Raw genomic sequence first — 25,723 nt, 5'->3', positions numbered from 1 at the left:
GGACCTGGGAGTCATCTTAGACGGTGGATTCAGCTTCAACAAATTTGTCAATAACACAACAAAAGAATGTTTCTTTAAACTACAAACCTTAAAGAAACTAAAACCACTCCTTCTGTACAGAGATTTCCGCATGGTTCTACAAGCCATCATACTCCCAAAACTGGACTACTGTAACTCTCTCCTCCTTGGCCTACCAGCTTGCACCACAAAACCACTTCAGATGGTCCTGAATGCCTCGGCAAGAATTCTCTCAAATGCCAAAAAAAGAGACCATATCACCCCAATCCTGCATCATCTACACTGGCTCCCGATAAAATACAGGATCCAATTCAAGTCCTTAATGATGATACATAAGGCCTTACATAACATCGCTCCACTCAATTTAACATTTCAAATTCAGCTACACACATCAGTGAAACCAACTAGAAGCGCATATCAGTACAGACTAACCACACAACAGGCGAAATCCTCCCTGACGAAACGTGCTCTATCCACAGCGGGCCCTTCTCTCTGGAACTCGCTCCCTCCGGACCTTCGCCTTGAACCCTGCCACGCTACATTTAAAAAGAAACTTAAGACTTGGTTGTTCGAACAAGCTTTCCCATAGAACTAATGAGCAAGAAAAAAGGCATTTCATATCCTCCGTATCTTCCCCAGCTTATATCTCTCTGAAGAAATTAACACGAAACTGTACTTAAGCATATGCAACACTATATTTTATCCTGTTACCAGATTCTATCAAGTTCAATGTTATTTACTTACTTATGTACTTATTAACCTGCCTTTTAGTTATTAACTGGTTAACCATATTATATACCTTTTCTCAAATTAACTATTTTATGTTTATTTATGTTTATTTATGTTTTATTATGTTTTCTCAAATTAACTATGTTCAATGTAAACCGCTAAATGTTCAATGTAAACCGCTAAATGTAGCGATAGTTACGGTTCCTTAGCGATAGTTTTGGTTCCTTGTAAACCGGGGTGATATGTATACTATACAGGAACCCCGGTATATAAATTCTTTAAATAAAATAAAATAAATAAGACATGCTTAGAAGTGCTTTTTAATCTAGTAAGCGTCATCTCTGATGGTAACTTTTAAATGGGTGCATGGGTGCACATATTCACATGTGCTAGAGCGGGCAACCAGAGATGCAGCCATTTTATACCGTATGCCTGGGCACACATATGCGTGCACCTAATTTTAAGTGTATGCACACCCAGCAGTGGAAGTCGGCTTATGGACGTGCAACTGTCTGTATTTTAAAACGCACATCTAGCAAAAGACCAGTTTCATCAGTTCATCCATCAGTCTGCCCAGTGTTTGCCTAGGTCCTTTCAAACCTTCTGATTATACAGCCTGCACTCCCCCCTAGTTGCTGCAGACCCATTAAACCTCTCACAGATGCCCGTTTTTTGTTTCTTTTAACTTACCGCTTCTCCACAGCAGAAGTAAAGTTACGCAGCACTGGACCTGGGCATGGACCCGGGGGCATAAGTACCTGTGCGCACATCTCTTGGCCCCGCCCTGTAATGCCCACAGCCCGCACACACCATACCCCCTTTTCTTCTGATACGAGATGTGTGTGCATTGGCACCTGTGCACGCATCTGCCTACTTTATAAAATAGGGTGGACGTAGGCTAGTGCTAGATGCATTTTCATCCTTTAAAATCTCCCTTGAATATCTCTGTCTTTTGGCCACATTTTCTTGGTTTCTGATTGCATCATTTCTTATTTGAGGATCTTCTGTTTCTCTGTGTGTGGTACATAATTCTATTGGCTGAAAAAGTATTTCCCAAAGGTAGGAATTATCTGGCTGTCTAGCAGCTATAACAAATTCAGCTAAGTAACGTTATTCAGCTTTAGATGGATAACTTATCTGCCTAAGGCCACTGGGGGAGGGGGGGAGAGAGAGAGAACCTATGTACAAGGCCCTTCTAATAGTTCGCTATTTATGCGACTATAGGAGGCCCACCTAGTAACTCCAGGTGAGGTTTAGGCAGTAGTGTAGGGGTTAGGGGCCACTTTTACATGCAGAGTGAGACGAACGAACAGAAAAGTGCACTCTTGTGAAGATCTGATGTCCTTCGGCATGCCAAAATGCCTTAACATGATTTGATAAAAGACCCTGTAAATTAGACCTGCTCAATAGTAGGCTACTTAGCCGTCTAAGTAGCAATTTCTCCAGGGATGTTCAGCAGCATAGCTGTGCTGGTGAAAATCCTATCTAAGGGGGTCATTTTCCAAAGCGATCGCACGTGAAAAGGAATCACTAAATGGGGGCAGCGTCAAGACCGGAACAGGAGGAGTCGGAGCGGCACCAGGGTGGACGCCACGAAGACATTGCGGACAGCGAAAAGGTAAGAACCCTTTTCGCTGCCAATTTCGCGCCCAATAGCACCACCTTTTATGATGGCGCTATTGGGTGCGAAAGCCGGCAGCGATCACACCGCAGAGACACATTCTGCTATTGCTTTTGCAGGCCTGCCCCTCGCTTCGCCCCCCGCCCCCCTGTACCATGTGATTCAAAGAGCCCGGCGGTATTAGTGAATCTAAGCCTTAGCTGAATATGTCTATCCCGCTAACTTAGATAAACGGACAACTTTTGAATATTGACCCCTTTAAGTTTTGAGAGAACAGAAATTTGCAAATGCAGATTTAGATTGCTCCATTTTCATTTTCCTTCTCTAAGTATGCATACAACTGTCTGAGATGGGGAGTGAGTGGCAAAGTGTGTCTTCCTGGATTGGGATATGTTTATCCCATTGATCTCCCAACCCAAAAATTGCACCTCTAGCTTGCAGTTGATGTATCTGATTTAAATTTTCTTGTATATATGGGATCTGAGGAACAGGCAAACGTCCCTTAGACTGGAGCGAATAAATTCAAACCCCAAGGAATAGGGCAATAGTCCTAAATGCAATATGTCATAAACTCGGGTCCATCTGTGAGACTTCCCTGGTGCCCTCACTCACTCGAAAGATTTCTTAGTTCAGAAATTTTCAAGGATCACTGGGATCTTCAAACGTTTAAAGAATATTGCGTCACTGTATAAATCTGGACTCGGGTTTTCCAAAACATTGATTCCACTGTAAAACAATGGATCCTTTTACTGTAAAGAGCAATAGGAGAATGTGTCTGAAAGGGGCGATTTGAAATTGATGGGAGGGTAAGATGGATGAGGGTGTTCCATATGCTTTGTGATTACTTGCAGGTAATTGTATGACCCAGGGGAGCAGAGATTTGGGGATGGTAACTGCTCAGTGCTGGTATTTTGATAGCCCGGCATAGACAAGCCAAATATCCAGGCCAAAGAGGAGCCTGCTTCCGCTTGCTGTAGGGTGATGTAGTGGAACAGCTTCAAAAGAGAACCACCTGGCACTCTGCCTCTGGGTGCCAAAATCTGAAATCCGGCCCTGCCTAATGATTGTAGGAAACATGAAGCGACAACTGAGCTCCCCCTTCATATTTTTTGTAACTTTTTATTTATAACAACATGGAGAGCATTCACAGAAGTGGGTAAATCATTCCAGCCTCTGCCGGTACCTCAGTTCAAGAGAACAAATGTTTCTATTCACACAATCTGAGGACATTTTAAATGTTTTGCACCTTACCTGATCTTTCCTTGTCTGCTAAGTGCTAAGCCTGGTTTATTTTGTATCAGTCCTGTCTTTCTAAAACCTTATCCACATGCAGATCTCGGAACATGGATGGTGCTTTAAGTTATATGATACTGGAACTGCATCATAGCTCTATGGGACTAAATTAAAGTAACACTGTATTTTGATATAACAAATATTAACTGGAATCAAACAATTTAATCCACAAACGTCCATGTTTTTTGAAGAAAAGTTGACGAGTGCATTATCCTGGTAATGGTGTAAAGTTAAGAAGACCAGTTGTTCATCTGTTTTACACCATGAACGTTGTCAATCCACTTATGATAGCACCAATATCACTTACTCATTCAAATCTGCATTATATTTTATGATTAGCGGACACTGCACGCTGTTAGGCATGGTTTTTCTTTTTAATGAATAACCCTCACACAACCTAGAAAGCTTTTCTGTTCAGTGGTTGCCCTGCTAGACACTGGACCTTTCCAATGTGTGGAAATAGAGGTCAATGCGCTTATTCAAGGCAAGGACACAGTTTGCTTTCACCTGCGCATTTTCTTGTCACCAGATGAAGGACCTATTAGCTCCGGAAACCGCCTCAACAAATGAAATGTATTAAGTTCATTTGATAAAAGGCGTCACCTTTTCTTTTTAGATATTTTTTGTTTCCACATAGGAGAGAGAGAATGAGAGAAAGCAGATGGACGTCATACAATTTATTTATATTGTATTATTTCCAGAAGGGCTACTGTATGGTAATATTGCATCGAAAATATTGTAACACTGCTTTCTTAACTAAAACCCTGGTTTTAATCATTTTATGTAGACCAAAGCACTGGGCCCGTTTGTAAATATTACATGAAAGCGGCACCCAGTTCGGCAACAATCTTTGGTGAGGCCAAAATTAGAAACAACAGCTTCAGCGCTGAGGGAAGCGTAAGCTCCGTCCCATACCGAATTGTAGGTGGCGAGAAGTCCGTCTGTCTGTCTGTCTGAGGGCTGCAGACCTGTAAAAATGCACGGAGCCTCTGCTGACACTTACAACATGTCAAACTTAGCAAATGGAATGTAAATTGCTTTAATGGTTTTACTTATATTTTATTATTTCAAAGAGAAGGCTTCGGAAAAAGCACCGGTTAAAAAAAAAAACCAAAATAAAAAAGGAACACATGAAGGCAAATCTTACCTTCATGTACGATTCATCTTGTAAACTGTTAGTTTAATCTTGGCGTTCTGTAATATGTGCGTGGTGACAGAATGCAAGTTTATTAAATTCCAGTTGCAGCGGAATTGTAATTAATTACGACTGGAATTCTGCATGGGAAAAGCATAAATATTGTATATGCTAGAGTAGAAATCGCAACCGTTTTACTCAAGGTGACCTTGGTCTGATGTAAGTGTATGAGAGTAATGTGGGTGTGCTGGGGTTTGGTTTTTTTCCCCTACTTTCTGCTAAATCTGAAGATCGCACTTAACAGAAAAGCTCAGTGAGTGTTGGACATTGCCATCCAACTCAAATGGTTTATTTTATTACAGCGTTTGACTAAGCAAGCCTGTTAATTTCGCCAAAAAAAGCGCCCCTAATAGTTGTACGTGCAGGAACATCTTAAAAATCAATTAATCTAATTTTAGCTGTACCGTCAGAGTTCTGAGATCAAATGTAATACAATTGGCTTCACGATAAGCCTTTGAGCATATTTTCCTCTTAGATAGATAATGGGTTAGTAGCTATGTATCTCACCATTGTTGGAAGAAATCGGAATGAGGTTGGAGCTATGTGTTTATCCATTTGAAGCTCTCCCGGACGGGTGGGGACGGTGTGATGAAGGTCACACAGCTGAAGTAACGCACACTTTGCTTGGCCCACTGCTCGAAAGAAGAAAAATCCGATTATCGCCGGCCCCGAATCCTTCAATCGGAGTTTGCAGGGGAAAGTTCCCGGCGCTAAGGCTTGTCAGATTGTGTACCGGCACACTTGCCCTGTTTACATATCCTGCATGTTTCTACTCTCTGACATACTTGTTGCTGTGTGAATTTTTTTTTTAAAGTATCTGACTGTGGGAAGCCCTCTGAAATGGCTTTTACCTGTCATGCACAGCTGCCTCTGTAATTGTTATTCACCCCTTTCTAGCATATTTGTTGGGGAAAAAAACACCAATAAAAGCTTTGAAAGAAAAGTTGTAAAGACAAAGAAACCTCTTCAAAGATTGCATATTGAATAAAGTTCCAGGTTAACCAAAATGTATTGCACATATTTAGTATTTTGTGTCATTGTTTTCCTCATTTTAATGATGACTTTTATTTCTGGGGAAGGGTTTGTAACAAAAACGTGTGGACAACTGTAGCTACACCATGTTAGGTTTCATTTTAGGAGTTACCAAAAAAATGTGGGCATCATCGTGGATAACACATTGAAATCGTCGGTTCAGTGTGCTGCGGCAGTCAAAAAAGCAAACAGAATGTTGGGAATTATTAGAAAGGGAATGGGGAATAAAACGGAAAATGTCATAATGCCTCTGTATCGCTCCATGGTGAGACCGCACCTTGAATACTGTGTACAATTCTGGTCGCCGCATCTCAAAAAAGATATAGCTGCAATGGAGAAGGTACAGAGAAGGGCTACCAAAATGATAAAGGGGATGGAACAGCTCCCCTAAGAGGAAAGGCTGAAGAGGTTAGGGCTGTTCAGCTTGGAGAAGAGACGGCTGAGGGGGAGGGGGGGGATATGATAGAAGTTTACAAAATCATGAAAGCACTTAAACAGTAAATGTGAAATGGTTATTTATTCTTTCCATAATACAAGGACTAGGGGGCACTCCATGAATTAGCAAGTAGCACATTTAAAACAAGTCCTAGAAAAAATTATTTTTCACTCAACACAATTAAGTTCTGGAATTTGTTGCCAGAGGATGTGGTTAGTGCAGTTCGTGTAGCTGAGTTTAAAAAAGGATTGGATAAGTTCCTGGAGGAGAAGTCCATAAACTGCTATTAATCAATAGCAAATATTAGACACTGCTTGTTGCTGGCATTAGTAACATGGAATAGACTTAGTTTTTGGGTACTTGCCAGGTTCTTGTGGCCTGGATTGGCCACTGTTGGAAACAGGATGCTGGGCTTGATGGACCCTTGGCCTGACCCAGTATGGCATTTTCTTATGTTCTTATGTAATAGATTGTGAAGGAGGGTTGCAGAGGGAACTGATAAAGCTGGGTGCTGGGTTTGCAGCATTTTAAGATTTATCATTGCACAAATATTTATGGCAATTCACTGTACAACCAGAGGGTCAAAGCAAAGTCAATTCGCTTCTAAAACTGAATTGTGCTAGCTAATGCATCGTCCTTGCTCTGCTTTTACCTCGGGTATATATTTACCTGCCATAAAAATATAACTATGTTTATAGAGTATAATTCTGATTTGGAAAATATGATCGTGATAGACTTTTTGCATTTTAAATTTCGCTGGAACCTCAGTTAACACACCTAGAAAAGGTAAAGTTTAAAAAAGTGCACATGAGAAAATCAGAGGAGATCAATTTCTGCACTTAAAGGGGATAATGCTGATTATACAGCATATTGAGTTCACTTCCCTCCAGATTTAGAAACGAAGATTGCTTATGTATAACACATTTAAAATTTAGAGCGTATGTACTAACATTTTTTTTCTTGGACACAAAATAGAAGAGAATCATTGGTATTTGAGTTGATTCCAACTGAAAGGTACAGGTCTGCAATAGGATCCGACATAACTTTCTGCTTAGACGTCTAACACTGTCCATCGTTTCTTGTTTGCTGTAACTGTAGGAAACGGGTTTTTTTTTTCTCATACCTTGCGGTCCTTGTTGAGTGAACATTTCTACAGCTCGCACAGGCACTTTGCATAAATATATTTCTTACAATTCCACTTTAAGTAGGCTAAATCTAGATTTTCTTAATTGATAGATTTGGAATCGCCCACACTCTGCCCTCGGACTTGGCCTCGCTCTTGCTCTGGGAGAGCTCTTCTTATCTTCCGTCTGTGTGCTATTTCTCTTCCATTACAAGATTAACCGAAATCTTCGTAGAAACATTTTGCAAATGATTTACCCTCCCCCTACCAGAACCCTTTAGAGTCCCCTCGCCTTACTGGTTCCCCAGCATTGTGCCAGGAGGACCACAGTTAAATCTGAGCACCAGGCAGTCCATCTTCGATAAATAAAATACATGTTAAGCGCGATGGATGATTTTAGACGGACATCCCTGCCCCTCGCGTCTTCAAAATGCGCCTGGGGGCGGAAAGAGGACGCGTGAAATCCGGAAATGGAGGAAACCTGTGCGGGTTAGGTAGAGGAATAAAGCAAAGCCAAACAGCGGCTGCTCTGCAGCTTTTATCCAGCTCCTGGTGCGCAGCAGGATCCTTTCTGCTGGGATCTGTTTAGGTGTCTTTAGTTTTGTTTTTTCTTCTTCTTCTTTTGTGTGTGTTTTAATTATAGCCAATGAAAGCCATGCCATGATTTAAGGGTATTTACAGTGTTTACGTCAGTCCTACTGTGCACATGCTGCATAGTGAGAAGTCTTTTTGTGATGTCAACCAAATGCTCCCTACTCTCCATTCCCACCCCCCCGCCGTATAATTATTCACTCGAAAAAAAAAAAAGGTTCCCTTTTTAGAAATATATTTCAAACGTGCATTGGCTGTATATTGAAGGACACAAGTATTGACTCCGTCCAGAGTTGCCAACAAAAGGATAATTCGCATGTAAAAAAACCCCAAACAAACCCTCTGCATAGCGCCAGGTTATGGGAGGATCTGGCAAGGACAACAGCTTGTTATCTGGTCCCTGAGAGATTTTAACGTTTTACTTATTTATTTTTAGCAGTAGAGGTTTTGGAGCGAAAACGAGACCTTCATATTAGAGGCCGCTGGAAATCAATCCAAACGGTAGCAAATAAAACCAAATTCTTCCATCCCAACTTAACCAAATCAAAAACTTGGACTGGGGGGTTTCATCTTGATGTAAAATATGCACAGTCTTTGAAAAATGGTAGTTTCTAGACTTAAGGCCGTTTTAGAAATGCAAATAAACTTAAAAATATGATTTATTTAATCCTTTATTTTATGGTTTTGTTTACAAATTATTACTCCTTATTCTAAACAGCTGTACTCATTAATATGCAAGATTTTTTTTTTTTAAGTTAAACAGCTTTTTATATCAAACAGGGCTTTAGATGTGTGGGATATTATCAATGGATGATGGACGTTGATGTGAATATCACTGAGGATATTTACGCTAAGCTTTGGGGGTTATAAATACGACAAAGATATTTGTAATTAACAATTAATCTGCTTTTTTTTTTTTTTGATAGTCCAGAGCCATCAGATCCGTTGCCTAGACATTAACTGCTGGCTAGATTTGACTTATAGAAACAGAGCATGGCGGTAGATAAAGACCAAAAGGCCCACCCAGTCTGCCCATCTTCCAGTTACTGCAGACCCCAAACAATCCTTGGCATCGCCCTCAGTGTCCCCACTCCCAGGGATCCCTCTGTCGCTCCCAGCTTTCTTAAACAAAAACACCCAGAAACATTTGCCAGGGCTTAAAATCTCGGGATCTCATCCCCCTAATTAGGGCTTCTGATTTTAGGTGCTTATAAACTGTAAATTTAGATGTTTAATTTCTAGATGATTAGGGGCTCCTTGAGGGTGCCAAAAACTGGTGTTTATCCGCGATTTTGAGGTGCACCTACCGTTGTCGGGACCTTTTTCCGCTTGAGTCAAATAAATAACATTTGTATAGCTAAAGGCGTAATTAGCGTGGAAAATGCACAAAAGTAAAAGCGGAGATTCTGGGATAGCAAAAGAGAGGTGTGGGGTATCTAATAATTACCTGTTTTATATATATTTATTTTTTGCATCGGGGTGTGTAATCAGGGTTTATCCAATAAAACCTAAAATCCGAGGCATAGCCTGTAATGCCCCCCTCTCTCTCTCGCTATAAATGGAGTGAGTGAGAGATACAATCACATAATTGTTCTGTGTTTGCAGGGATCCTACTGTATGTAAGAATGCTGCTGCTTATTATCCTTCGCTCTGACTTCCTTAACCACCCTAACCCCATTTCTTTTTTTTAAGGGAGTGAGAAAATGGTTCATTAAGAGGTTGCCCCCCCAGTGTACTTTTATTCTGCTCCTGTTCCTAATTTCTGCACCACGTGATGGTGGGAGTGTGTTTGGTTTAAAATTCACTTTCAAGAAAAGCTGATAAAATCTAGCCCCATAAAGAATCGGTAGTTTTATAGGATTGTCTTCGGGAACAGAGTCTCCTCTTCAAAATTAAAGTTAAGGTTGGAGATAAGAAAAAAACAAACCTGGATCAGGCAAACGGCTTCTACTGGTAAGATCTGTCCTAGATTTTTCACTGTTTTTCACATGCTGCCCATACTTAGCCTATTGGAGGAATAAGTAGCAATGTACCAAAACATGCATCCTTAACTTTAAAAAGAACAAAACCCTGTAATGTTTGTACTGTTTCAGCTTTCAGCGAGAGCTAAGTATATACATTGACTGTTGTCGATATATCATGAGGGACCTAGCGATGTGTGTAATGTGTATGTGCTATGTGCACACACATGAATAGAGCATATTATTGTGCTAGAATAACTGAATAAATTAAAAACTGTCGCTTAAAGCTTGTTTACGAAGATAAAAAATGTAAGCAGTCTTTAAAACATGTAATTGGTTTTATTAATTAAAAAAAATCTAGTTTCTTTTATCGCTTTGTAACACATCCTGTACCTTAGCTAAGCTGAAGTTGCAGATATTTTTGGATGAAAGATGAAATTGCTAGATTCAAAAGGTAATGAAAACTGATGAAGAAAAATCTTTTATCTTCAAGACTTTAGCAAACCAGTTTGGATAAACAATTGTGCTTATATGAAAAAACAAACAGTGCTCTGTTATTAACCCCTTGAGCCCTTATTTGAATAAATCAAGCCTGGCAAGAAAATTCATTTTAGAAAGAAAATTAAATACTTCTTTCTCTGTACAGTTTTCTGACTTTGGATCAGTTGCCGTTTCAGCACCAGAATCTTCCTGTGCACACTCGGTGCTTCAGCTGAAAATATTCAGAAATGCGCTTTCTTTTAAAACGGTGCTGGAAAGAGAGCAAGCAGGCTGTACAACTTTGCTTCCATGGTTCTCAGGAAGTGCATTTTTGTTTTTCTGTTGCCGGTTTTTGTTGCAACAAAGAGGACTTTCTCAAATTGTGGCTTGAAGTATGCACATATGGTATATCCATAAAATGTATATTTTCGGAGCTGCAGTGTCTCCTTGAATTTGCTTCCATACATAAGAGGAAAGCAGCAGGATTTTTTTTTTAAAATCCATTCTTCATTTTCAGATTATTGAATTCCTCTTTATTCTTATTTCATTAATCTGAATACCGGACATCAGGCGAAATGTGCAAATAATGATCATTGTATTCTTATTTAACTTGAGAGGGTTTTGTTATACTTCTGGAAAAAAAGGTTTTGATCTTTCGGCGAAATTGAATTTAATTCCTTCTGGAGGTGCAGAAATCAGGACAGAGCTCCTAAAAAAAAAAAAAAAATTTAGGGTGGAAGGGCACAAACCAGACGGGTCCTTAGCTTAAGGTCCAGAGAAGCTAAGCAAGGAAGATTTTATTTAAGGAGAAAAGCTTTTAGATTGAGGAACGCCGTCTGTGTGTATATAAAATAGGACGACAGTTGCGGTGAAGAATTAAGTTTCTCCAGGATGCCTGGGTGTAGTGCAAACCCTCTCACATCTAACGGATGCATACACGCACACCTCGGTATCTACAATACCTTTTTTTTTTTTTTTTTTTACACAAAACTTAGCTGTAGAGTTTGTGAATTATTTTGCTCAATCAGACTAGTTCTAGATTTTTTGGGGGGCATCTTTCTAAATATATTTGGGTTTTAAATCGTGTCGCAGGCTTTTGGAAGTAATATCAATGTTATTTTTGCTAGAAAGTGGCACAAAAGTCAGAAAGGGACCTCGGCGGAATCCAGTAAGAGACCGAAAGGAGCTGGGGCCAGGGAAGGCGTTTCATCCGGAGTCTCTGGGAACAGATCGGCACTGGGGGGCAGAATCGGCGGCATCCGCGAAAAGTTAAGAGCCAGGAGCATTGTCAGATAAAGAAGAAATCGGCTCTCATTTGTTAGGTCTGTGGGCCAGTGCCTTCTAAGGCTTAGTTTAACCCAAATTGTAACAGAAACTGGAGTCCAAACGTTAGAAGTGTATAGTGGTCATATCCATGCCCTGGCCTTCCGCAGTGTTCTCCAAATATTTATTTCTTACCGCCTGGATACGTGCTTAGTTATCAGACCCAACTGAGCAGGGTTATACGGATACTGGGACAGGGGGCAAAAAAAAGTGCCATTATTCAGACCTGAACGCGAATTTTAGGCGTTCACCTTTCTGACTCCACATTAAAAAAAGAATTGTGTTTCATTTAGCTTTTACATGGAAAAATGCCTACTGGCTCGCGTTGACCATTTTTGGTCTAAGCAAATACATCCGCCTATTGAAAGACTGTAAGATGATTTTTGAGCTGTTTCCAGAGACAGCCTAGCAGGTTTGCTACAATAAAGTTGTGTCAGTCTTGATTCTGTGGGATGGGTGGGTGGGTGGTGGTGGAGTGGTTAATAAAAAAAAACAAACAAACAACCCTGCCGAAGAAGGAGGGGGCTCTCTCTAGAACAGTAAAATCATTGCGTTAACTTGGCTTCTGCAATTTTCTTGATTCACCCTTTTAACTGCTAAGCATTGGTTGACCCAGTGTAGAGGAGATGCAGATTCCTCCTATGGTCCTCGGTTTCCTTCTAGGCACAGGGCATGCAGAGTGGATACGGTTCTCCAGAATAATCATTAAATAATTTGTCGGTGAGGAATAATGAATATAGTTGGAATCTCCCCAAAGGACGAGATGAGCAAATGGCCCCTTACTCGCTGCAGTGTGCACACAAATCTTTCTGCTCTGGGTAAATGGCTCATGTTTATTTTATTGTCGAATATAAATTTAAATATAGGAGTGACGGTGCCTTTGTTTAGCCTCCTGATTTCCAAACGGACATTGAGCTGGCCCAGTCGTCATTTCAGAGTGGAGAAGCCTCTGCTCTTTATAGCCTGTGCAGGGTGCAGATGGGGGTCACTGAGACAACCTCTCAAGTTGCTTTCAAACATCAGGACCTCTCATTCCCACACAATTTGCCTGCTATGCCTGTGCCACTTCTAAAGGCCCGATAGTGTCCATCCCTCCTCGATTTCTGTGCATTTTCCCAAACCCAGAAATCTACCTTCCCTCCCAAAGCTGAAAAGCCTGATCCCTGATCACATCTGATGGATCAGCCTAATACCTGGATGAGGCTATCCTGCAGCTCTCTGGGTTACATATGCCCCTTCCTACAGGGCACTGGCATTGCGCTTTATTTGCTAAGTGATTCCAACCTGAATAATTCCAATATTGCCCAAGAAAGACTGAACTGGTCCTACTCAAGTTCATGGGTTTTGGAATGTAAGGCAGTAACATAGAAATGATGGCAGAAAAGAACCAAATGGTCCATCCAGTCTGCCCAGCAGAGTTTTTCTGGTATCTGCCGCTACGTGCAGGTTACCTTCATGTTTCCCTTAAGGGTAGTAACTGACACTCTGTGCAGTTATCCCCACGCCTCATGATAACCCATGTAAGAAGGTGTAAGTTGCAGCTAGCAACACTGTTACTGGGTGAGGAGCTTTCTTGAAAATTCAGTGCTGCTTGGACGTGCTGTGCTTATGGACTTGGCCGTAGAAGCAGTCCTGTGCTTTCTCCCTTATGTCTGCCCATCAGTACCCCAGATGGTAGAAACCGGGGCCCTCTTGGTTGTTTTCTGAATCCAGTTCCCCTTTTCCCCCCTGCCATGGAAATGGGGAGCAATGTTGCCGTTGCATTAAAAGCATCAAGGCTTATTGATTAAGGGAAGCGATCTCCACGCCTTTTGCCAAGGCTAGCAACCCCCCCCCCCCCCCCCGCACCAGCAAGTTACCCCCATGCAGGCCTTCTTCATTTCCTTTAGGACTTGTAGTTGAGTGGCAAATATATTCACTCCTTAAAGACAACCCATTGAATCTGGACATAGGGAACCCAGCTATGCCTCTATAATAATGAACTATTAGGTGGTATAATGGTTTTTTGTGTTTACATTTAAGCCAATAGTTCACTCTTTGTTCTGCTCTTATGTACAGGACAAAGAATCATACTTTGCCCTACAGAGAAATATCAAAGAATAAGAACATAAAACATGTAATATTGTGACAAAGCAAAGGGTCATCAACCCCAGCATTCTGTCACCAACAGTGGTCAATCCAGGTCACAGGTACCTGGTAGGATCCCAAAGAATAGGTCCAGTCCTTGCTCATAAGCAGTGCTTTCCCTGTATGGATGAGTAGTGGTTTATGGACATTTCCTCAAAGAACTTGTCCAAACTGTTTTTAAACCCAACTACACTAACTGCTTTCACCCAATCTTCTGGCAACAAATTCCACAGTTTAATTGGGTGCTGAGTGAAAAAAATACTTTCTCCAATTTGTTTTAAAAGTGCTTCCTTATAGCTTCATGTAGTGTCCCCTAGTCCTAATAAGATGGGAAAGGTTAAATAACCCTTCCCTGTTCACCTGTTCCACTTCACTCATGACTGTATAAACCTCTGCACTCGCGCGCTCTCTCTCTCTCTCTCTCTCTCTATATATATATACAGCTCTAACCTGTTAACCTTTCTTATAGGGGAGCTCTCCAACCCCTCTATCATTTTGGTTACTCCTCCCTGCACCTTTTCAGCTTTCATTATATCTTTTTTTTGATATGCGATGACCAGAACTGCACACAATTCTCAAAGTGTAGTAGCACCATGGATTGATACAGAGTCATTATGATATCTTTGTTTTTTTGTTTTGTTTTTTAATTTTCCATTCCTTTCCTTATAATACCTAACATTCTATTTATTTATTTAGTTTACCACCACCACATACTGAGCAGAGGCTTTCAGTGACTCCAAGATCCTTTTCCTGGGTGGTGACACCTAATCATTGTGTAGCTAAAGTTTGGATTATTCTTCCTTATATGCATCACTTTGTACATTTCCACATTAAATTTCATCTGTCATTTAGATGCCCAATCTCCCAGTCTCGCAAGGTCCTCTTGCAAGTCCTCACAATTGGTTTGTGATTTAATTACCTTGAATAATTTTGTGTCAACTTAAATTTTGATAACCTCACTCATCACTCCCTTTTCCAGATCATTTATAAATATACTAAAAAGCACAGGTCCCAGTGCAAATCCCTGGGGCACTCCACTATTTATCCTTTTGCCTTGAGAGAAATGATCATTCAGTCCTACACTCTGTCCTATCTTTTAGCTAGCTTCCAAACCACAATAGGACATCGTCTCCTATCTCAGAACTCTTTAATTTCCTGATGAGTCTCTCAGGAGGGACTTTGTCAAATGCCTTTTCACTCACCCTTGTCCAAGTTTTATAAACCCCCTTCAAAATAATCTAATAGGTTTGCAAAACAAGATTTCCCTTTGCTAAATCCATGTTGGCTCTGCCCCATTAATCTATGTCTATCCAGATGCCTAGTAATTTTGTTCTTCAGAATAGCTTTCTCCATTTTGCCCAGTATTGACATCAAGCTCATCGGTCTGTAACTTCCCAGATCATCCCTGGAACCCATTTTAAAAATAAGCATTGTTGGCCACCTCAAATACCATAGTTTATTTGACTGAGAAGTTAGTTTATTAGTAACAAATCTGCAATTTAATTTTTTAAATTTTTCCAGGATACTGGGAATCATACCAGGAGGACTTAGTGATTTGTTATTCTGTATTTTGCCTGTTTGCTCTATTTCATCTTTCTGGTGCACCGTGATTTGTTTCAGTTCCTCAGAATCATCACCCTCAAAGAATGTCAGGCATAGGTATCTCCCTGATACCCTCCTCAGTAAAGACTGAAATAAAGTATTCATTTAGTTTTTCTGCTATGGCCTTGTCTTCCCTAACACCTCCTTTACTCCTTGGTCATCTAGTAGTCCAACCTTAGAGACTTTTTGCTTGGAATATTCTTGAAAAAGTTTTTTTTTAATTATTTTGGGTTTTTGTCTCTGGCAAGCTTCTTTTCACATTTTTTGTAAAAATAAATAAATAAATAAATAAAATTGTAGGCAATACATCTTTATTGGACTAACTTAATACATTCGGATTTGGATTTTTAGATTTAATGATCCAAGCTCAAAGAGAGTTGCAATTCAGGTACTGAATTACTTTCTAGCTTTCAAGAGCTAGTCACAAATGTATGAATTTAGTACATTCAAAAGGTGTAGACTACAATTTGTTTGACCTTTTTTTAAATTCCAAATATCCGTGTGGGCTAACAGGACAACCACATGACTCTAGCCATAGAGGCAGAATGGGAGCCTAGGCATCAAAGAACAAAATGTACAAAAAAAGTCATTATAAAATATGCTTTTATCATGTTCAACATTAGGACATACGGTCACGTGCCGGATATGAGTTTTTAATGTCAAGCCCTTGATTATAAGATGCTTTTGCTCTATTTGATATTCCTCCTCCTTGAAATCTCTCCTCTGAATAGGTGTTACAGGATAAAACGCCCTTAGATATTTGCGAATCCCCACCATACATCCCCAGTACTTTCTAGAAACGCATATATTTGATTTCTAAATTGTAAGGAAAGCTTAATCCCCAGGCAACCACCTCAGCCGTAGTTCAAAAGTTTATCGCCATCATATTGGAATAAAAACGGATTTAAAATTCACAGTATGAAAAAGTAAATGGTTCATCTAATGTGGGCGCAATATTTGCAGTCGGGGTTACTGTACTGCACTTTCAGGCTCCTGAATGGTGAGAATTGAGAACGGATAGAAAAGGGTTTAATCGTTGCAGTTAATTATGCAATTAGCAGCCCCTGGCCTCTGGACAGATAGCGCGGGCATCGTTTTGTGCGTCTGCTTTTGTGACTCCAGTGGTTCAGTTCCACCCCCCCCCCAAAAAAAAACAACAAACCCCCCAAAAACCCCCTTTTATTTATGTCTTAATTGTAACTCCTCTTGGGAAAAAAAAAAAAAGCTTTGCCAATTGGCAAACAAATCTATAATCTCGATAAAACAGAAAGCCGCAGCCTATTCCTCCACTATAAAGTACATTTCCCTGCTGGACTAAGTCGGCCAGGCAGTTGTGTGTTTGTAAATCATCCTCTCCGCTCCCCCTCCCGGGTGAAGGAAGACGTTTATCCATCTTTAGCATGGAAAAAAAAAAAGCCCGATCCTTCCCTCGCACATGTGCCCATCAAGAATGGGTTAAAAAAAAAACCTTTAAAAACAACAACAACAAAAAAACAAAACCCCAAAACAAATCACGTTTTATTTCGTGCAGAAGTTGCATTTCGTTGCAAGCAGGGGAGGAGCAAGTTTCGTCTCCTGCCGAGGCGAGGCACTTCCATGGGGGCAGTGGGATGGGGGCGTCGAGGGCCAGCCGGTGGCAGTGGCTAGCAGCCCCCCCCTCGCACGGAGTCTGGCTGGAGCTCAGCTCCGCTGGGCCTGATTGACGGCGGCAACGTCAGCAGAGGAGGGGGTGGGGGGTAGGGAAGGCCAAAAAGCGCTCTCTCTCTGTGTCTGGGACGAGTGGAGGGGAGAGCCGGGCGAGGACTCGGAGGGGGAGGCAGCCCCGGGGCAGGGACCGTGGCTGAGGCTTTCTCCCTCCCCCCTGCCGCCGTCCGGAGTGACCCGGAGCTCCGGGGGCTGGGACCTGCTGCCCAGAGATGCTGCTCCCGGGCTCTGGAGGCTTTTAATAAGGCTGTGGAGGAGGACCCTCGGCAAGCGCTGTAAGTGGCCGGGACACTTTGCTAATGACTTAATTTTTTTGCTTCCCTCCCAAGACAGAATCTGGAGTGTGGAGTGGTGGTGGTGGTGGTGGTAGTGGGTGGGTTTTTTTTTTTTTAATTTATTATTATTTTTAATAATCTTATCCTTGTTTACCGACTGCAGTGGCCGGAGGACCTCGAGTCCAATCGAGCTGGGGGACTCCTTATTTAGAGCCTAGGGTGGAAATATTATTCTCTCTCGGGGGTTCTCGCAGTGTCCCTCCATATTTAGCCCTAAAATCTGCTACCCTGGGTAGGTGCTCTGAATGGGGTTTTTTTTAGCTTCAGGCACGTAGATTCTCCCCTGCCTGGATTTCGCTCTTCACAGCTGATTGCACTGAACAGAACAGAACTAGACAACTTGCAAAAAAAAACAAAACAAAAACCAAAAATAAATAAAAAATAAACGAGACAGAAAAATATTCGACATCCTGCTTAAATGTCCTTGTCCCAGCCTCCCAACAAAATGAAAAGTGCGAGCTATAGAAGCTTACTCTGCCGCTTAAGAGGGGAGGAGAAGCTGCTCGCTAATGCTGGTCCATGTCGCTGTGATGCGTGAGCAAAGTCCGTTATTTCAATGACTAAATAACTCCACGGATGGGCTCGGAATTGAGGCTGCAACCCAGCTCCCTGCCGTCGGATCTGCCCCCTCTCTCTGCCCCCGCACGTTCGGCCTGTGGCTTGTACACCCCACCTGAAGCAGTTTAACCTTAGGTCATCATCCGCTTTCTGAGGTTTCTCAATGAGCTGACTTTTTTTTTTTTTTTTTTTTAATATGATTACATTTTCCCCTTAGAACAGAGCAAACTTTCTCTTCCTTTGAGTTGAGTGACATTTTTTTTTTTTCCTTTCAGTCCACTGAGCTTACCAAATGTGATTCCGAAACAAAACGACCTGGAAAGATACTGCAGGTTCTATTTGGATTGTACCTAAAATATGTAGTATAGGAGTAGCGCTTATTATAATCCATACAAATGCAGAGTATCTCAAGGTTTAAAGAAAAGCAGGAATGGCTTGAGGTTAATGCCACGAGTAGTGAAAAGTAAACTTGGGTTTTGCTTTCTCGAAAACCGAGTCCCAGCCGCTGTGCATGTGCGAGCGAGGTGCATTATATATTATACAGTATTTGTGAAAAACAAATTGAGCGGATTATTTTTCTGCCTATGGGCCAGGCCATCTGTGCTAAACTTATGACCACATTGACTTTACTGTATCGGCCCGAACGGGAGAGAACAGTATTTCTGGCCCTTAGGATTGTGACTTTTACTCTTTGCAGTTTTGTTTTTTTTTAATGCATGCGTTTTATTAACCATTTTGTCTTCTTCCTAAACTGCACTTTCATTTATGCGAAACCCGAAGCTGAATACTTGAGTGTGATCGAGGGGTATTTTCATGTAACTCTGGTTATTTGGATTGCGGTGGTTTATTGTCGATTAGATTTTGAGTTACTGCAATATCTCTTTAAGTATCTTGCTGGGCAAGACTTATTGCAGACCAAGGTTAGGGAATGCACACTTATCACTATAATTTCAACAAATACTGGAAACTGTTTATGGCATTTGTGTCATTATGGAAAATGCATCTTGCTGTTGCGTGCGTGTTTAAAAAAAAAAAAAAAAAAAGTCCAGAAATGCAATGAAGAATGAATAGTTTATTTATTTATTTTTATTTATTTATTTTATTTATTTGTATTTTTCTATACCGGCATTCACGGAGTTCGTATCATGTCGGTTTACATAAAACAAGGGGTGAGAAATACATTATAACGTAAATAACTAATAACATAAGAGTATACATTAAAAAGTAAAACAAGTGCATGGAAGAAAAAAGTTACAATAAAACTGGGGTCATTCTAACTGGGATTAGAGTTAGAGGAAAGATAAACAGTAAAACATTGTAATGATTGGTAGATAGAGACTGGTAGATAGTTTATAAGAGACTGGTAGATAGAGATTGGTAGATAGTTTATAAGAGACTGGTAGATAGAGATTGGTAGATAGTTTATAAGAGCCTTAATTAGTTTACTGACGTTTCAAGCATTTTTTCTTTCCTTTTATGGTAAAAATGATTTATAATATTGCAATAAAAATATAAAACCCAGGAGAAATCTAGGAAATATATATAATATAAAAAGCTCTCCCTAATTGCTAAGTAAGTAGAAATTAATATTTGCATTTAGTGTTATCAATTATCCAAGAAACACACTAGAGTATATTTTTTATTATATTATTGGGACTCGCTTTGGTCTTGACATGTAAATGCTGGATATCAAATCCCAGTAATACATGAATTCTGGTCACAGATAGATGTACAGTGTTCAACAGGAGAAGGGAGATTCTAGAACGAGATACAATGGAGGAATGAAAATTGCTAGGCCCAGGATTCTCAGCAGGATCCTGGCATCATACTGGCATGGCCAAACGAGCATGGCACTATAGCAATAGTCTTAGTAAGGAACCCTCATGTAAGTTTTTTTTTATAGCATAATGACAGTGTATATGCCTGCAGTAATATATAACATGGCCGGATTCTGGGCCTGTGGGAGCATTGCTGAGTGAGTCCGGTCCTTGGTGTACATCTGTGACCCAGCAAGACATGTAAAGGCCCTTCCAGTTTGCTTTGGTACAAACCAATGGCGTATAGGTCACAGCAGGCCTTCATGTACCACATGGCTAATATAATGCTTTTTCAGAGGAGTCCTTTTACTGCAGAATTCATTCTGTGTATGGATACTTTCCTCCAGGTTCTAACTGATGAAGGCTGTTTATCCTGAGTTTCCCCTGTGGTGACTTTATTCCAAGAATGTTAAAGCAGGAAAGGGAGTAATTCAGGGGTTCTCCAGACAGATGCAGAACGGGAGACTTCATTGTAGGGTGTATACATGCATCTATATTGAGTCTGGTCATCTATCTATCTTGGAAAATACATCATACAGATATGTTCTCATATACTGTACTCTTACAAACACACTCAGAGATATATAGATATATAATAATGTGTGTATACATAGCAGACTTGGAAACATCTAAATATATTCTAAGAATCTATGTATGTGTGCATGCAACACACATATGGGAAAGGAGTTTATTAGTATTTATAGTTGTTATATTAATTACTTTTACTATAATTTGAAACAACACTTGAAAAAAGGGTACAATATAATTAGGATTAATTTTATAACTGATTAGTTTTTTCTGTTTGGAGCAAAATTGATACTGTATATTGTATTTATCACCTGCTCATTGCAATTTGTATCAGTTTATATTTAAATACTAATAAAATGATTAAACATATATATGTTATATTAGATATATTAAAATACTTTTCTCTGTGTGTGTATATACATACATTGCCTTGAAAAAAATATAGATATCTGTAGTACCTGAATGTAATATTTATTTATTTATTGTTTTTGTTATACCGAGTTTCATGATAGGCATCACATCAACCCGGTTTACAAATAACAAAGAGTGTAAAGCATAACGTAACGTAAAAAACAATATTTTCAATAAGAACCTTGAACTTTAAATACAGAGAATCAGATAAAGGATGTGAGAAAGTTACAATAAAACAGGGAAAATTAACTTGGAACTGGAAGTGGGGATAGGCTTTGAAGTGCCTGAAAAGTAGAATATAAACCTATGTATGTATGTGTGTGTGTGTGTATATATATATGGTATACATATGTGTGTGTATATATATATACGTATATATATATATGTGGATATATATATACATGGTATACATATGTGTATATATATATATGTGTGTGTGTGTGTGTGTGTATGTATATATATATATATAATATATACATACACACACATTCTTCAAGAGTTCTTTAAAAACGAGCAGTCCATCATTCCTTCTATGGTCCAGTCCTGTCCTGTCACTTTTAAGGCTACAGGTTACAGCCCTCTAGAGAGGACCAAACCGATTTAAAGCTGAGTATAACGCTATTAATGTAAACACTGTGCGGGAATCTGGATCCAGAGTGTACAGTTATTAGAACCGTTATAATCTAGGATATCTGACTTTGGGAGAAATTGATGACCTCTGAGAGGTCGAGTAAGGATGAATCTCTTCTTCTTCTTTTTTTTTTTTTGAGAGAGAGCCTGAGACTTGCTTAACAAAAAAACAACTAAGAGGGAGATGAGAAGAGAACTTTCAGTAAGTCGATTACTTCTCAGTTTAATAAAAAGTGAACGACAAATGCAGAAGGTTTAGGATTTGCAGATTGTGCAGCAGTTTCAAGCGTTGTCTGTGGCAAAGATGTGAAAGATGTAGAAGCGCAAGGCTCCTCTAGCTTTATCTGTCCCTCCGCTGTCAAATCCGAGAAAACCTTCAAAATAGGGTCCTGCAAAGAAAGGAAGACGCTTTTGAATAACCTACTGCAGTCAGCAGCACCCCAGCGCGTATTTATTAAAAGCTGCAGGGGAACGCAAATCTGCGCGAGGTCAGGGTCGTGGCCTGGAAACCTGGACTGCTGCGGCCTCTTTATTCGGGACAGACCGGGATCTTTTTTTTTTTTCAGAAGTTGCAGCTGAAAGTTGAGGTGGCCTATGATACATCTTTTTTTTATTGCTGTTAAAGTAGCAGTTATCCAAACCAGGTGCCAGGGTGGCCCTGTAAACCTGAAATGCAGCGGCCGGGTCACCCTCTCTGCGCGCTTCTAACAGAAGTCCAGGCTGACGAGCAGCAGCCTCCCAGAGCCGTCAGCTCTTATCTTTATTGCTTTTTCCCAGTCTCTGTCCAAGTTTAAAAGCGCTCCCCAATTATCTAAGTGGGCTTGCACTTACAATGTTTACAGAAGGCATTTTTTTTTTTGGGTTCTGGTCTTATTACCAACGGTTTTAAAACGTTTTGCATCGAGCAGAAAAATAATAAGAGAACCGTGAATCGGGAAACTTTCCAAATGTTTCCCTCTCGGCAGCTTAAGGCAGCAGAGATTGGACACATTTTTATGAACTCAGACTCTGCAAGATTCACACAGTAAATTGCAATCATAGGGCATCAGCCCTGGAAAACTGTCAAGATTTCATGTACTAAGCTGGCTCAGCCCTGGGAATGCAGCGCACGTTCCGTCTCTTCCAACCCCGAGCAATAATGCAGTACCGCACTTTCAACTCCAGGCAATCCCCTTTTTTTTTTTTTTTTTACATATACAGTGAACGTAGACCTTTTAAAGAATGATTTAACTATGTAAGAAAATAACCTTCACATAGCAAAGGGAATGCTGCTGTTCTCGGTTGTTGTTTTTTTCACGTTTTCTTAAATGTTTATGAATACATGTTGCCTGCTTAACTTTTAAGCTACACTTTTAAGCTGAACACGTCTTTAGTTGGAGACGTATAGCCTGCATTATCCTCAGAGCTAGGCGGGTAGCAGTAAAAACGTTAATCACAATAATAATCACAAATAGCGTCACATTAAAACAAGCAGGAACCCAGCAACCCAGCATCTTTAACTTTGCCGTTTGAAGCCTCCACTTTTCGGCCTTTGTAGGTTGGAAGACGGGAACTGTAGGTGCAAAAGTCCAAACCTTATCGTTGCTGGAAAAGGTTTCTAAAGGAGATAACGGATCACGCCAGTAAGAAACGATCGCTTTTACTTCGAAATATCTAATTCATAAAATCTGAGTGCTCCGCTCTTCTCTCACGCCCTGCCATCGCCCAAATACAGGCGAGAGGACACAGCTCACAACTGAAATTATCTTGAATGAATGATGCCCACAGTTGTGTCTATAAACCAGATCCGAAACGATTTCCCTGCGGAAACCAGAAGTGCAAGTTTGAAAGCGAAGGCGGCCGAACAGAAAATAAAGCCCCCGACATCTGTGCCTGTCTTCTTGCGTCCTGCTCCTGCTCTGAGAGTAAGTTGGCATTTAGCAGGTTTATTTATTACAATTGTACTTTAACATTAAAGTGGTTATTTATGTATTCGGTCTGCATTATATTTTGGTTCGACTTCTTAGGACCATTCAGATGACGCCTAAGACACACACACACACAAATAAATAAATAAGCGGGGAGGGCTGGTGGGTGGAGGGACAAGATCCATTGGTAATTATTTAATTAAAAGCCTTATAGCCCGCATCCTCTAATAAAATTATGTAGTGCGGGTATCTGTTGAAATATCCTTCTCGAGCTGTAAGAAAAAACCCAATTTATTCATCCAGTATGACGTGTCTGACAAATAAAACGGGTTTGCAATATCCATTTTAAGTAACATTTTAGGAGCTTTTAAACATTCACATAAAACAGGCAAGGGCAAATGTACTTTCAGCATCCTTTTAGGACCACAAATGGTAGACAGAAGATTACAAATTCAGATTCTTTGTTGATCCTTGTTTCATATTTTCCTGGAAAGATTCGAAAACTCATTTATAAATACACTTTAAGAATAACGGATTAGATGATGCATTTTAATTTGGATATTTCTGGAACATAAAAAGTAATTTAAGAGATCCACAAACACTAGACGTACAGTGTGTGCGTTTATTTTTCCATTTTGGGTTTAACATAGATTTGCAGGTTGTGGGTATTTATATTTACTATAGCATTCAAGAGCTCTAACCCGATTTTTATTTTGGAGTTATTCTACTAAGAAAATAGCAGCTTCCTGCACCTGTACGTATGGAAGAGCCTCCATGTTGCGATTTTAGACTGAGAATAGCCGTCTGGGCGCACCTAAGTTCGGTAAGGTCAGGACCAAAATCTCTCAGCACGTGCAAAAAATCAACTGTAAGAAACTCGCTGCCTGATTAGTTTCTTGCTTCACGATTGATTTGTGTTAGAGGGGGCTGCTGAAAGAAGAAACTGTTAACAAGGTTCGCATTAATCCTGTAAGCGATTAAAATAAAGGATCCCGCACGCTTGACGATGGACAGGAGAAGGCGTTCAATTGACCTTCCCGCCATCTTCAAGCAGCGCCTCCCGGGGCTGGCGCGGATGTGACCTGAGTGCCCCGCGTTTCATCGGGGAGGAATGTCCGCTCATTTTAGAGCGGGACCGAATGGTATCAAATGGCGGAAATCTGCAAAATACTGAGGGAGTGAAAGGAAATGAGCCAGAGGTTGGCCCCATTCAGAGCCGTCCTGACAGCTCCATCTCTGGCTTCCACACCCGGACACGGACGGGGACAGTGTTACTGTGCCTCCTCCTTTCAGGGGCCGCCGGGTGCCCGGTTCCTTGCCACGTGGCACCTTCCTGACCTCCAGGACAGAGCCCCCCCTTCCTCGGACGCCGGGAGGGTCCGCACCACCACCGTCAGAGCACAAAGTGGGCCCCGAGCTCCCAGGTCTCGGCGGGGTTTCATTGAGAAATGTGATCCTTCCTAACTAATTGCAAAGGGATTACTTTTCCTGGACACAGTTACAGAAATGATTCTGAGCTATGGAAACTTTGAAGGACGTTGAATTTTGGAAGCTCCCACAAACTGAGGAGAGCTGCAAGAAGAGGCAACGGGAAAGCAAAGGAAACAATGTTTAAAGTGGTGGAGGTACCTATGTGATGCCTTATTCTATTTAATGCATGGAGATGCTTACAAATCCAGATATTATTACCTAAATTACAAAAGCTTGGTCTTTTTTTGTTTGTTTGTTTGATTGAGACGATGCCATTTTCTGAAGGACAAGCCTGCCATGTAATAAGGGCAGGGGATTTGCTTTAGAAGACTTTGTGACTAATTTGTGCACTTCAAAGTGTTGGTTTTTACTTTGTATCAGTGAAGGAGTTGTGTGAGGCTTCTCATATTAAAAGTTTTTTTTTCCTTTGAAAATGGGAACTTTAGTTATCGTCGGTTCCCTCCGAGGAGCTGTGGCAGCTGTGAGGGAATGAAAACAAACCGGTCAGGGAAACAGAGCCAGCTTGCTGAGCTACACTTTAAATGCTTTGGAGGGATTTTTTTTGAAACTTTTGAACATCCAGTTTGCTTTATTTCATCTTAAATGAAGCAGCGAGGTTTGTACAACTTTTAAATTGTGCCTGTGAAAAAGCACATGACAGTGATCATACAACCGGAGGCCGAGAAACAGCAGGGCTGGTGTCAGCAGATGCTGTGAACATGACGCGGTCCTGCTGAAAACCTGGATGCACAAGTATTGCTGAGAGTGTGTTCCAGTGACCAGCAAGAAACTTGTATGTGCCTTTACACTAATAATAAGGCATTAAAATAAT

At 40.7% G+C, this 25,723-nt stretch overlaps 1 protein-coding gene across 2 annotated transcripts in view; it reads left to right on the top strand.

Moving 5' to 3' along the window:
• Positions 1–9,823: 9,823 nt before the first annotated feature.
• TBX4 (T-box transcription factor 4) overlaps positions 9,824–25,723 on the top strand; it is a 113,445-nt gene continuing 97,545 nt past the window's right edge. The window contains exon 1 of one of the 2 annotated variants that reach the window (XM_029613656.1): positions 9,824–9,991. The gene's annotated coding sequence lies outside the window, so the exon portion shown is untranslated. Of the gene's footprint in view, positions 9,992–17,261; positions 17,511–25,723 lie in introns of those variants that run through there. The other variant, XM_029613655.1, reaches the window with a different exon arrangement.

Source organism: Rhinatrema bivittatum, chromosome 8, assembly GCF_901001135.1.
Source record: "Rhinatrema bivittatum chromosome 8, aRhiBiv1.1, whole genome shotgun sequence".
NCBI lineage: Eukaryota > Metazoa > Chordata > Amphibia > Gymnophiona > Rhinatrematidae > Rhinatrema > Rhinatrema bivittatum.
This window is presented reverse-complemented; position numbering and strand designations above follow the sequence as displayed.